The sequence below is a fragment of the Setaria viridis genome, chromosome 8, assembly GCF_005286985.2.
Source record: "Setaria viridis chromosome 8, Setaria_viridis_v4.0, whole genome shotgun sequence".
Classification (NCBI taxonomy): domain Eukaryota; kingdom Viridiplantae; phylum Streptophyta; class Magnoliopsida; order Poales; family Poaceae; genus Setaria; species Setaria viridis.
Genome location: NC_048270.2, coordinates 19,790,535 through 19,805,565, shown reverse-complemented (window position 1 = coordinate 19,805,565; position 15,031 = coordinate 19,790,535).

The window sequence follows — 15,031 nt, the reverse complement described above, 5'->3', positions numbered from 1 at the left end:
ATAGACGACACAGGAACGCAAGAACGGAAAAAACCTCACCGTCGGCCTGGGTCTTCAGCTCACGTTCCCGGTTGGCGCTTTGGGACACGGTGGACTGAAGCCCCTGCACTTGCAAGCGGAGTTGATCGTTCTCCGTGCGGAGGGCTCCATGCTCCCCCCTCAGCTGCGCCAGCTCCTCGGCGTCGTGGCGGGCCCTCTCAGCAGCAGCTTTAAGCCCCTCGGCGTCGTGACGGGCCCTTTCCGCGAGAGCCCGGGGGGATCGTGCCCTGAGCTGAAGGGGCGACCGGAGGGGCCAAAGGCGGAGTAGAGTCCACTCCACCTCCCGCAGCTGACATCGCCGCCGCTCCGCCAGTCGCCTCCGCAGGAGCCACCTCCGCGGGGGGATCCGCGGCCGCACCAAGAACCCCGCCGCTCGCCACGGGCGGGGTCGCGGCTCGCCCCCCAGAGGAGGCCGACAACCGCAGCGCCTTCTTGGGCGCCAGCTGCAGGGTGAGGCCACGGGGAGAAGTGCTACACATCGATGGCCAGACGTCAGCAGAAACAAACGAAAAAAGAGGAGAAAGAGTGACACGCAGGGAGAGCCAACTTACGCCCTCAAAGAGCAAGGGCGGCGCGCGCGCTTCGACTCGGAGCCGGATGCCGACCCCAGGGCATCCGGCAACGGCCGCTTGTCGCCGCCTCGCTGCTCTCCGGCAGCGGGCACGGCGGTGGAGGCGGGCTCCACGGACCCTCGAGGAGCGCCCCGAGCAGACTCCTGGGGAGCGCCCCGCGCCGGGCCCAAAGCTGCGGCGGGGGCAGGCTCAGAAGCCCCCCGGGGGGCGCTCCGTGTCGACACCGGGGGGGCATCCCTTGCCGACCCCGGGGGAGCATCCCGCGCCCGCTCCTGGGGGACGCCCTGCGCCGACCCCGGGGGAGCGTCCCGCACCTGCCCCCGGGGGACGCCCTGCACCGACCCCTAGTGGGCGGTCCGCGCCAGCTCCTGGGGCGCGCGCTGTGCTGGCCCCTGAGGCACAGCCCCAGGGCCTGGGGGAGCCGAAGCCCGGGCGGACGCTTCCCCTGCTTCACCCCCCGCGGCTGTCTGCGGGGGCGCATCATGAATCACCAAAGCCCCCGATCGGGGGGGAACCAGCTCTTCCTCCTCATCCTCTTCCTCATCTTCATCCTCTTCATCTTCATCATCATCGTCGTCGTCGTCAGACACGACCGACCCCCTCCGCCGCCGCTGGAACTCCTTGGCGGCCTTCTTCCGCCTCCTCGCCGTCTCCTTGTCCTTGCGGCACTTCTGCGCCTCGACTAGGAGACGGTTGCGAGTCCTCCGGTCGGCGTCTTCCGGCACCGGCGGAAGGGAGTCCGCGACCCGGGTTAGTGAGCCCTGCAAACGCAAAACAGCTCCGTGTCAGAACAACAAACAGCGGGACACAAGGAGAGGAAGACGACGCACCAACTCCTTACCAGGTCTATGAAGCCCGGCTCCAGGCACATCGGCGGGTGCCCGGGAATCGGGTACTCGACGTCCCTGTCCTCCAGCGCCTCCCGGAGCCGTTGCCGGACCTCGGAGGCGGCAAGCGCGCCCGTCACCAAGGCGGTGCCCTCGGTCGGCGCGTCGGGGGTCATGGCGCCAAGCGGCCGGGCCCGGAGCATCAGCGGCGCCACCCGCCGGGCGTGGTACGCGCCGATGACCCCGGCACCGGTGAGCCCATTCCTCTTCAGCTGCTCGATGGCCTGCAGCAGGTCGGAAGAACCGCTTCTTCTCCTTCTCCACCGGCCCGTATGCCCACACCTCTGGCGCCGTGTCAATGGTGCGGCCGGTGAAAGCCGGCAGGGGGGACTCCGGGTAGCTCCTCATGTAGAACCACTGGTTTGTGCCACCCCTTGTGGGACACCGAGGTCTTCACCGTCATATACTCCTTGGAGCGAGTATGACGGAGATGGATCCCGGCGCACCCAATCAGCGCCGGAGGCGACCGCTGCTGGCTCCCGGCCTTCCCCCGACTTCTGGTACAGGCTCACTGTGAAAAAATATTTCCACAGTGCGAAGTGCGGCTCGATGCCCAGGAATCCCTCGCACAGCGTGACAAACGCCGCAATGTGCTGGATCCCGTTGGGGTTGAGGTGCTGAAGCTCGAGCCCGTAGTAGTGGAGGAGTCCGCGGAAGAAGCGGCTCGGAGGGGAAGCGAATCCCCGCTCATGGAAGTGAGCGAAGGAGACGATGTAGCCGGGGGGAGGCGACGGAACCTGCTCTGGCCCCGGCAGCTCCCACTCGCCCGCCGCCGTCCTCTCGCAGAGGAGACCCTTCCGCACCAGGCCCTCAGCGCGAGAGGAGGTGAAGTGAGAAACTCCCTAGGAACCCATCGCCGGAGAAGGGAGGAGACCGACGGAGACGGGAAGAAGAGCGCGCGGCTTGGAGCGAAGGAAACGAGGCGAGTGCGGATGAACTAAGTGGAAGGCAAGAAGGCCCGAATGCGAAAGGAGAGAGGAACCGGCGCGGTGGGCTCCTACTTTTATAAGAAGGGTACCGGGGAAGCCAAATCGACGCCCCGGACGCCATAAATGCGGCGCCAGGTACGCCCCTGCCACGCCCGTTTCCTTTTCGAAAACCGCGTGCACGATCGGCCGCGAAAACATCCTATCTTCCTTGATTCGCGGGACGGCACTTCCATAACTCCACTTCCCGGGTAACACGCCCACGACGCCCCCCACGTTCGGCCCAGGCGCAACAACCGCTCCGCTCCGGCCCAAGGCCCACAGGGAGGTAAGAAAGGGATACGGGGCTGAAAACGCCCCTACGGCCCATTACGGTCCAGAGGTTTGAAAGCTGGCCCAACACGGGTTCGACAGCTGCCTCAGGATATCCCCCGAGCAAGGGGTCAGAAGGGACGGGTCCGCTAGCGGCCAATACCCAGGCGAGCGAAAGCCAAGGGCGCCCCAACCTAACGTTCGAGTCCCGCCCGGCATAAAGTTCATGGTTTTTCCACGGGGAAAGGCAACAAGCCCCCAGACCCGGACGAACGGGTCCGGGAACTATATGAACTGGCCGGCGGGAAATTGGAGTACGCCACCAGCTTGGCCCGAGCCGGACCTCCCCGAACGGGGACCGGGACTCCACTCGAACCTACCCGTTTGCAGCTCAAACGAGCACCACGGTTCGTCCAACGTGGATAACGTGGCCGGGCTCAACCCCTCCGTCCTAGCGAACAGACGCTTGAGGGGCAACGATCAAAAAGTCGACCTGGCCTCCCGATCGGTTTCCTGCAACGAGCAGGAGCTCGGGGGCCAGTTTCGCAACCAACTACCACGCGTGTGGTCACAAATTGCAGGTTTCCCCCAGCCAGGCTGAAATAAAGCAAGCGCGCCATAACACAGAACCCGCGGCAAAACAGCGAAAGAAGCCTCCGGAGGAGCACTCCTGCTCCACCACAGGCTCGGGGGCTACTGTTGGGGGGAAATATTAACGCTCCCCTAAGACACCACTTAAGGAAGCAGACACGGAGGCCCGGGCCCACCTAGGTGTCATCAAAGTTCCGCCTCGCCCGACCAAGGCATCAGGATCGAGAACGTCCGACCCCCCTCCGCAAAGTTTCCGCCTCGCCCGACTGCAACCCCGGGGTCGGGGGCGCCCGACCCCTCACCACGGAGTTCCGCCTTGTCCGACCCCAAGCGAAGGGGTCGGGCGCACTGGGGCCCCCGGGGGAGGCATCCCCCTCGGATACGGTCCAGATGGGCAAGACAGACAAAATCCTGTGGGTCCCCCTGTCGGCCTCGCCATAAATGTGCCGCAGGTCTGGCGGAGGGCAGGGTGACCGCGCCCCTCACGCAACCCAACACAAGTACCCGTGCACGACCGCTCTGTGCAGGCTACAGTGCCGGTAGCCGGCTCCCATTCGCCGCAGGGTACTCATGGCCTGCGCCGGCCGGAGCAGTGGAGAGAGCGGCCTGTCCTCGGGCCCCGCACACCCCCGGGTCCCGCGTGCCCAGCAGCACGGATGTGACGCTCTCCCTCTCAGTAGCCATCGCCTGAGCATCAGCATCCACCGTCCTCCCTAACGGACGCTGGGATAACGACGGAACGCCCTCATCATGATCTGACGCCTCCGAGCATCGAAGGAGCTATCTGCAGGGAGCAACAACACTTGGCACACGGCTACCTCCCCCTCCGGCATGCACGCCGGCGCTCATCTAGGGCCGGCAGAGGCATCGGACGCCTAGGATCTTGCTCCTCCTTCCTGCCGTACCTTTTACCATTCTACGTTTTACTCTTTACAGTCCTCTCTACTTGATCCCAACTGTAACTCCGGCCACCCCCTTGCGATATAAAAGGAGGAACCCAAGGCTGGAGGGGGGATCAGCTTCTTCTCCCACAAGCCATAGCACACAACGACTCTCCCGGAGAGCACGAGCACAAAGGAGACTTGGGACCAGTCCCTCTCTTGTCGATCTGTAACCCCCTACTACAGAACCCCGCGTGGGCAATACTAGCATCCTCGATACTGGACGTAGGGCCTCCCTTGCCCGAACCAGTCTAAACCAGTGTCTCCCACGCAACCATCTGAGGCTTACGCGCATAAAAGAAATTTACTAGTCTAAGTCTTGATCGGCCGATCTTGACAACGACAAGAAGGCATGCGCAAGTTTGGAAAACAACGCAGGGTTTTCATGCAACCGGGGCTTGCCTTCGAGCAAAGAGGAAGGGAACTGCTCGACTTCGGGGGTGACTTCGGCTTCAGCGGGCAGGAGCTCAGCTACAGCTTTGTCTTCTGGCGCCGGGTGTAGCTCGTAGAAGCCGTCGGTGAGGTGCAGCTCTACACGAATGCAATGCAAGAGTTAGCATAGACGGTTATTTCAACAGCAACACTGGCTCGCCTGAGCCCAGAAACTCACGACAAGGAGCAGGAGGGTAGGGAGGTTCAAGAGAGCTGGTGAAGATCAAGAGGCAAGGGTCGGAAAGGAGCTTATGATCTGATCCTTGAACTAGAGGATGTGGTATACTATGGATCCTCAGACGCAAGCGTTGAAGGGTTCCTAAATTTTACACATACACCCTCGGGTTGAAGAAAAAAGATCACAGCCGAGCCCTCGGGCGAGGCGGATAAGGGTCGGCGGAACAGATAGGGTCGGGCGAGACGGAACCGGGGTCGGGCGGATAGAAAGGGTCGGGCGAAGCGGACTGGGGTCGGCAGCTTACCTTCTTCCTGAAAGGAAGGCTTGGGGTCAGGAAGAGGCAGACTTGGGCGGAGGGACTAAAGCTTTGAACAATCGGCTAAGACCGGCAATGCTCTGGTGGCGGCGATGCTTCTTGCAGATCACAAGTAAGCTTTTACGCAGCACGGAGGAGTAAGCGGCTGGGTGACTTGGAGAAAACTGAGGGAGAAGCTGAGAGAAGAGTTCCTCAAGAACTTGGCATGTGGCGCTAGGAGCTTGAGCAGGGAGCGAGAGAATGGCTGAAGGCAACAATGGCGGAGGGAACTCCGGCGGCTGGTGCATTCCTTTTATAGCTGCTGGAACGGGGAAAGGAAAGCAGCGCGGGAGAGAGAAGGGGAGCGGCGCGAAGGCCAGGGAGAAGCAATGGAGTGCTCTGCCGGGGCGGCGATTGAGCGACGAGGGCGGTGGTGCAGGACTCGGGGATGACGCCAGCGATCATTGGGTTCTGCCGTCAGGGCGGCGCAGGAGCGGGCATGCCGGTGGTTGAGATTTGGCGGAGGCGGGCATCGTCGTGCGGAAGATTTGATAGAAGCGACCGGTTTAACGGCGCTAGAATCAAGGGCGCACAGGTGAGAAGACAGGTAGCCGCGGGCGCGCGAGCGAGCGCGGAGCAACAGATTGTTGGGTGGCTTCTGATAGGGCGGGGAAAGGAGCTGTCGCTACCGCGGTCGGGGTTGGCGATGGAGGAATCGTCGTGTAGCGGAGACCAGGCGGCGCGACTGTGTTCGAAGTGACGGAAAAGACGGGCGACATCGGCCTCTGGGGCCGGGATCTGGCGGTGTGATGATGGGCGCGGGAGGCGAGGCGCTGCAGAAAGGTTGCAGAGGGGCTTCCGCCGCCATTGGGGAAGGGGGCGCGAGAATCCATTCGGTCGCGAGCTAGAGACAAAACTGAGCGGCGGGCGTCGGAGAAGACGAGCCATGCGGCAGGGAGACTCTGAACCAGGCATGCAACTCGAGTACGCCTGTCGCGGAGGATCTGGGGGAAAAGATCTCGCGGGTCCACCGGGCGTATAGAACGGACGTTTGAGGAAGACTTGGAAGGATCCGACGGTGAGCTGGGTTTGCCGGGGTCGGGATCAGAGCGAAGCGGGGAGGGGTCGGGTCTCAGGGGTCGGGATCGGGCGGAAGGCTGAGCACTCAGGCGCGGCAAAACAAGGCAGAAGACTAAGATCCAGGGCTAGGATTAAGGTTAAACCAGAAGATTAGGGGTCGGTCGTCACACCAATTTTCCCTTCGAGAGCAGGAAAATGCCTTCCGGAGAAGAGCTGTGGATTATGGCCAAAAGCATTGTTGATGTTGTTGTTCTTCATGTATTGGCTGAGGCTTGTGAGATTATACTGAATGAGCATTGAGCTGATGCAAAAAAAAAAAACTGCGATGAGCTTGCTTGTAATGACTATGATCTGTTTCTTATGTTTGTAAATTCCATTTTGTTTGTTACCTCGTTGTTGTTTTCTTGCAAAGCATATTTTGGGCAAAGACCTTTTTGTCATCTTTGGAAGGCCCCCCCTCTCCCTCAGGTATTTGCCAAAAAGGGAGCGCATATGAAAACATTCTTCTTATATCCCTTCCTGGCTTCTCATTATACCTCTTGTTTTCAATATTTCACCGATGCCTTTCTCTAGGCCCTTCGAGTATCTTTGTTTGCTTCATGCGAACACATCGATGCCTTTCTCTAGGATCTTCGGGGTATCTATTTTATTTCATGCTCACGACTAAGTAAATGTTGTCCATTCGTAACTCCTCGCGTGGATGGGGGTCATCTTTACTTAGCTTTGTCATGATCGACCTCTGCACCGAAGACAATGCTGCTTCATCTCATGAAGGGGTTGATTGCTTCGGTGGTTTTGCCATCATCTTTGGGGGTACCTTGTTTATATCTCACAAGGGGTTTACACGGGTATCCGCCTCATTAAAAACCTCACACCCCCTTGGATCATTGTGATCTTTAGCGGCTTCCCCTGTGAGGAAAAGAGTATGGTCCCTGCGGATTACATGAGGCCTTGCCTTTGTACAAAATCATTTAAGAAAAAAAAACTAAGCAAAAAATCCTACAATACAAGGTTTCTGAGCTCTTTGTCGTTTTAGATGAAGTATTTCTGGAGCATGTCTTTATTCCAAGTGTAAAGATCTACCTTGCCACTCAAGCTTGTCAATGTGTATGCCGAAGGCCTTTATGTTTGCATTGCACGAACAGCCCTTCCCACTTGCAGCTCATTTTGCCTTTCATTGTCCCTTTTGGTACCCTTCGGAGTACCATGTCTCCTGATTTGATACCCCTGCAATTTATCTTCTTATCTCTCCACCTCTTTGTTTCTTCCTGGTAATGCTTAAGATTCTCTGATGCTTGCATTCTTACTTCTTCAATATTATCAACTGACAATTTGAAGTCCTCCTGCTTCGGTTCTTCATCCGTCCTCTAAGACCCTAGCTTTACTTCTTATGGTGTCATTGCTTCTTCTCTGTATAACAGCTTCAATGGTGAGAACTGTGTTGTTCTTGAGTCCTTCATGTTGTGGGACAAGATGACCCTTGGCAACTCATCTACCCATTTCCCCCTCGGGAGATCTATTATGTTTTTCTTGATGCCTACAAATATGATTCCATTTGCTCTTTCCACTGCCCCATTGGACTATGTGTGATATACTGATGCGAAACATAATTTCGTGCCCAGCTGGCAACAGAACTCTTTGAAATCCGAATTGTCGAATTGCTTTCCATTGTCAACTGTTATTTCATAAGGCACTCCGAAATGACAGACGATGTTCTGCCAAAAGAACTTTTGAATTTTTCCGGAGGTTATGTTCTCGACAGGTTTTGCCTCAATCCATTTGGAGAAGTACTCTACTGCAATGATGGTGTATGACAAGTTTCCCTGTGCGATAGGTAGTGGCCTCACTATGTCGATTCCCCATCATGCTAAGGGCCAAATCGGAGGTATCAATTGTATCTCATGCGCTGCAAATTTGCTATGCAGAGCATGCCGTTGGAAGTTACTGCAGTTTCGGACTACTTCAAGTGCATCTGCTATAGCCAAAGGCCAATAGAAACCTTGCCTGAACGCCTTGCTTACCAGCACTCTTGTGCCCATATGATGCAAGCACATTCCATTGTGTATTTCTTGCAGTAATTCTTTGCCTTCGTCGATGGCAATGCATTTTAATGGAGGAGAACACACACCCTTTCTATACAAGTTCTCCCCCGTCATGCAATAATTTCTTGCTTGAAGGGCCAATCTTTTCCCACTCTTCTCATCCTCTAGTTCGTAATAACCATTTAGGAAGGTGATTATTGGCACCCTCCAATCTTCGTTGTGTATTGCGTTCACATATTTGAAAGGCTGATCATTTGTGTTGATTAACTTATGTGATGAAGTCTCATAAAACACATCCGAAGGTAATGGGTCTTTTGTTGCTGCTGCTTTTGCGATGATGTAGGATTCTTTGTTATAGCCCCTCAGCAAACTTTTAACTGTGAACCTAAGGAAGTATTTTTCCATGCTTCAGACAGCTTTGAGATATTGTGCCATATTTGGATTTTTTGCTTTGTAGGACTTGTCCACGTGACCTGATATCAACTCTGAATCTATTAGTATTACAACCATTCGTGCACCTACTAACCATCTCCTATTAGCGTTAGTGAAAGCAAACACATATATACAAGAACTAGATCTTAAATTTTGATTGACATAGTGCAAAAATAAAAAGACTAAAAACAAAATACTGAAAAATCATGAACAAAAAGTTATATCTATAGATGCATAGTTAAACTACAACTTGACTATTAGTTCCACTGCAACAGTGCCAAAAAAGCTTGTTGATGGCTGTTAGCACGCCAATATGTGAATCGCAAGCGTATGGATTAGTTGTAGCTCTTCCCTCAAAGTATTCTCCCAAGGTTTATCAATCCGTGGAACTTCTAGCATAAGATCTATTTCAACTAGCATTGTTAGTATTAAGTTTGTGTTTATGAGAGATTTAGATCCAATCTACTAAGTATATACAGACACATAACAGATAGAGCAAAGGTAACCAGTTTAGAGCAACCTAGACTATGCATATGTTGTAATGCTGAGCATGGATAGCAAAGCAACACAGATATAATCTTAGTAAAAAGCATCTTTAAATCTACACCTCCGGTCTGGATCCCGAAACCTTCCACCTTACACAAGAAAGATCCTATCACGATGATCTCTATCAGCGCAAGTAGGTTAAGGGCATGATCATAAGAACATGTTATACTTAATGGTAGATCAGGCATGCAAATCTGGTCACCACGACCACAAGAACACCCTAGGCAATCTATCATTGATTCATAGATTGAAAAGCCAGCAAACCTAATAAAGTATAAAACCATCAAAGGAGTACTTAGATCACTAAGAACATGGACACTTCTATTACTTCACCATGAATGATTGTACATCTCAAGATCACCACCGAGATTTTACCTTTATCATGATGACTTCTAGCTCCAGAACTCCAGTGTGATCTTCCTCGTAGGGTGATCGCCAATAGAGCTTCGCCTACGCTAGCCTCCGACAACTACACGGCCCTTGGCTCTCCAGAGAGGTGTCCCTCAAGCTCCTTCTGCTTCTCTGCTGCTTCACGTCGAGTACGTCGTCTTGGATATAGGGCTCGGTGGATTTTTTGGGGTATCTATAGTCCAGAGAGCATGTGGTAAATATTGGAAGGTGAGGGGTGAAGGAAACCCCCAGGACGATCGGCCTGGGAGGGTCCAGGCCGATCAGCCTGGGCCTTCCTTTTGGCCCATCGTGTCCTGCTTCATCTGTAAGTCTCCTCTACTACTTTGAAGTCTTAATTTCACTTGCATGTGGCCCTAGGATGTCAACTGTTTCGGGATGAGATTGATCTTCAATGACTTTCCAAATCTCTGCTTGATCTACTTTGATTCCTCTTTAATCCCGAAGTTATCCTTGTCATATCTTCACAAACTTAGCCCTTAAGTCATCTCGGAGGATTGCTTGCCAAAGATGGGAGTCATAAGGCTCTAAAAGACCCTAGGCCAATTGGTCTAGTCCCTTCCTAGGCCCGTTGGCCTCCGTCTTCATCTAGTTTGATGCTCGTTCAGTGCTTTATTCAAAAATATACTTTTAGGTCTAATTCCCTGCAAAAATAGAACATCCTCCAAAATATGTTGCATATGTGAAAGTGACTAATTTATTTGGTGTAATTAATAGTTTAGGTATTAAATTCATGTCATTATTGAAGATAAATTGGGGGTAAAAGTGTGTCAATAGTGAGCATCAACACGACCTCAAAGACAATAGACTCAGATGATACGAACAGAGATACATGCATCATCTTCTCGAGCGGGAATTGCTCAGGAAGAGGCTTCGCCATAGGATTTTCTAAACAAGAGGTAGCAGTGGCGGAAGAGATTTTCCTAAGCTTTTCATTTTGGCACCCTTGAGATGCACTGTCTAGGTAGAGTTTTTCTAATGGGCAGCCCATGAAAAGATCAAAATCGAGGCCATAGGATTTTCTAAACAAGAGGTAGTGGTGGCGGTAGAGATTTCCCTAAGATTTTCATTCTGGCACCCATAAGATGCACTGTCTAGGTGGAGTTTTTCTAATGGGCAGCCCATTAGAAGATCAAAATCGAGGATATCAAAGATGTGGAAGTCTAGGTTGACCTCGATTTTGTCTATTGTGAGCGGCACGACACTTGCGACCCCCCGACATTCGAGAATGTGTCCAAAGGGACAACTTTTGAGGAGCTTGTCGGATGGTCATAGCGGATCATTGCCCAAAATAGTGTATGCTAAGTTTCATGGCACGATATTGACCTCTGTGATAGGGTTAATGTGGTGGAACACCTCGGATTAACTCAACTAAAGCACGGTTAAGTCGCTTAACACGCGAATCTCATGCCTTAATCAAGTTAACTCGATGATCCGTCGGATTTCATCTGAATTAACCACTTAACAGGACCGAGTTAGCATGGCTCACACAAAGGTGAGTGGTTCCAGAGAATACAATAGATCCAAAATTAGTTCAACAATTCATTACACACTGGTTTGAAATCAAAGTTTTACAAGGTTCGAAAAAAAAACAACGGAAGATCAACAGAGTGGAAGCTAGCGCCAGGGTCGGATGTCCCTGGTGAGGCCAAACAGGACATCAGTGATTCCACTCCCCACCGTCAAAGGAAGGATCCCACTTGACTGTCCACCTAGGAGGAAGCTGGGGCGGCCAAGTGCCAACAGCAGCAAGCTCGAAAGTTTCAACTTCACCTTAAAAGAGATGCCACAAATAAGGCTGAGCTTCTAAGCTCAACAAGACTTAACCGACCAGTGGGAAAAACTACTCCACCACTTCTAGATATGCGAGGCTCTTTGGCTGAGGGGTTTTCTTGCCAAATGCAACTATGTTAGGTCCTTAATTTCAAGGTTTTAGCTCAGATTCTATGTTCATTAACCAGTCTACATTGGCAACTTATACTAGACAAGCATAGATCCAAACATTATGTGTATAAACTCAACATCAAGCCCATGTCATCATCAAATTCCGTCTTTACTCAATGTAGCATAGCGATCAAGCAGTCTCAAACTGTGAGAGGTAGAGAATCGATTCGAGTTCCTTAACCATGCATGGCGAACCTAACCTCACGACATCCGCGCACCACCGAGGGTCGCTTCCTGTGTTGGCCTTCCCCATTAATCCCCTAACCCGTGTCGGGCCCACTTCCCTTGGTGCAAGGTTCCACAGACCCGGCCTCTGCCATTCCGTGACCACACTTGCCACCACATGCGGCTGCAGGGGAACTCCATTCCAGAGATAGTGGATCGAACCGCTCACATCCAGGTTCAATCAGGTACTAGGCTTCCCGATCCCATAATGGGTATGAGATTAGTACTTTCAAAACACTTGATCACGAACACCACCACTATCAGGCCTTAAATAGATTCAAGTAAACAGAAGGGGTGATCAGCCAACCACCAAAAGAGTTCACCAAACCCTGCCCCATCCATTGTCCTTATAGTTGTAACCAGAAGGAGAACAACCAACTCCTATAACTTGCGAGTGACAGGAAATCACTTGACTTTTACCGAGTCCTATTAAGCATTGCAACTACTCGGACCCAACAGACTAGTGTTCAGATCAAAGGAACTAAGTCATGCATCTATGGTTTCAAACAACTCCTATACGTAAATGCACATACATAAGAAGGAAGGCATGTGCAAGTTTAGAAAGTTGGGTTCATGCTCCGGGGCTTGCCTTCGAGTGGGGTGGAGGCAAACTGGTTCTCAGCGGGTTCTGCTTCAGCTTCGGTGATCGGCGACTCCGCTACTACTCCGTCTTCTAGCACCGGATGCAGTTCGTAGGTGTCGTCGGCGAGATGTAGCTCTACACGAATGCAAATGCAGGAGTTAACACTTAGACGGTTATTTCAACAACACTTGCAAGCTTTAGGCCAAGACTTGTAGCAAAGCTACAGGAAAGGTGGGAGAGTCCAACTTCAGTTGGGGGAGAACAGGATAAAAGGGTCGGATGGGGATAAACTTATGATCTCACCTTAAACTTAAGGAATAACTGTACCGGGTTCCTAAGACTTAACACAGAGAAGTCCTTGATATTTTACACAGATACCCTCGGGTCGAAGAAAAGATAGAGCCGAGCCCTCGGGCGAGGTGGATAAGGGTCGGCAAAACAGACAGGGTCGGGCGAGACGGAAAAAGGGGTCGGGCGAACCGGGAAGAGGTCGGCAGCTTACCTTCAGGTCTATTGGTGAAGTTTTGGGGTCGGGAAGGAATAGACTTGGGCGGAAAGACTAAAGCGCTAAGGCTTGGGTGGCGGCGAGGTTCGACGGTGCTCCGGTGGTGGGGCTTCTCGTGGACAACAAGCAAGCTCTAGCACCGTGCGGAGGAACAGGCGGCTGGTGGGTTGGGGAGAAGCGGGTTTGAGCGGAGAGGGGAACTTCTCAAGAGCTCAAGCGGCAGTGCTCAAGTGCGAGTAGAGTATGGGGCGGCGAAACAGCGATGGTGAAGGAAACTCTGGTAGGGGCTCTGGTACTCCTCTTTATAGTTGCGCGGAAGAGAAAGAGAGAGAGTTTGAGCAGCACGAAGATTAGGAAGAAAAGGATGGAGTGCTCTGCCTTGGCGGCGATTGAGCGGCGATGGGCGGTGGAGCAGAGCTTTGGAGACAGGGTCTTTGGTCATTGGGCACTGGAGACAAGGCCGGCGCAGGCGCGGTTTGGCCGGGATTTAGGTTTGGCGGAGGCGAGCAGGGTCTGGTCGCGTCAAGCGGCGGATTGTGGGCGACGACTTGACTGGCATGATAGGAAGGAAGGCGCTTCTAGCGAGGTCACAACAGGTGAGGTGACAGGGCGAGCGGCGGCACGAGAGAGCACAAAATAGCGGCTTGCCGTGGCACATCACTGGCGAGGTGAAAAAAGGAGCTGTCCCTGCCGGAGCCATGGTTGGCGGGGGCAGTATCATTGTGGAGCGCGCTCGTGGGTGGCGTGACTAGGGAGAGGTGGAAAAGCTGAAAAGCATTGGGGCTTGCAGCCGGGGATCCGGGCGAGGTGATGGGTGCGGGATACGAGGTGGTCTAGCGCGACAGCGGCAAAACTTCTACCACGGTGGCGACAGGGTGCCTTGGCGCGGCCGGCGAGGGTGCGAGCGAGACGAGGCGAGGCAGAAAGGGCTGCAGGGGCTTCCGCTGTGATTGGGAGGGAGGCGCACTGATCTATCCTGTCGCGGCCGGCAACTGGGTGAGGCGGCGCGCATCGGAGAGATCAAGCCACGAGGTGGGGAAGCTCTGAAGCGGGGCGCACACTGCTCTGGTGTGTTTGTCTCGAGAGAACCGGGGAATCTGGTTGTGGGTCCACCATTCAGTCTCTAGTTCTCCACAGCTCCAAGATTTTGAAGGAACACTGTCTTTGGGACATAGAGAGAACCGGTGGTTTGGGTTGGGTTTCAGGGGTCGGTTGATGGAGATAGCAGATTAGGAAACTTGTCTTAGGATTATCTCGGCTGATGAACCTGAGTCATTACAGCCTACCCCCCTTAAAAAGAATCTCATCCTAAGATTCGGGTGTAAGGGCAACCAGTGGGGGTGTGTGGTCCGTACCTTCTTGGTTGAAAAGAAAACCTCGGAAGTGCTTGTTCATATACTCCTCTGTTTCCCAGGTTGCTTCTTCTTCCGTGTGGTTGTTCCATAGTATCTTGTGCATTTTCACAATTTGCCATCGGGTGTGTCTTTCTTTACGGTCGAGGACCTTGGCCGGGTACTCGGTGTAAGTCAGGTCGGGCTCGATTTGAAGTTGCTCCTGTTCCAAGACCTCAGTTGGGACTTGGACACATCTCTTCAGTTGGGATACATGGAAAACATCATGAATGGCCAAAAGCTGTTCTGGTAGTTGGATCCGGTAAGCAACGGGTCCACAAATTTCCACAATCTCATAAGGACCAACGTATCGAGGAGCCAATTTCACTTTTACTCCAAACCGTTGCACTCCTTTGGTCAGGAAGACGCGAAGATACACGTAATCACCGATGTCAAACTGTAGGGGTCTCCTCCTCTTGTCAGAGTAACTCTTCTGTCGAGATTGGGCGGCCTTGAGATTTGCTTGAATTATCTTAACTTGCTCTTCTGCTTCTACTACTAGATCAGGACCATAGGTTTGTCTCTCTCCAACTTGTGACCAACTCAATGGTGTCCGACATCTCCAACCATATAGGGCTTCAAACGGTGCCATCTTCAAGCTAGTTTTGTAGCTATTGTTATAGGAAAACTCTGCCAAGGGTAAGCACTTATCCCAATTCTTGTCATAATGGATGACACAAGCTCGTAGCATATCTTCAAGGA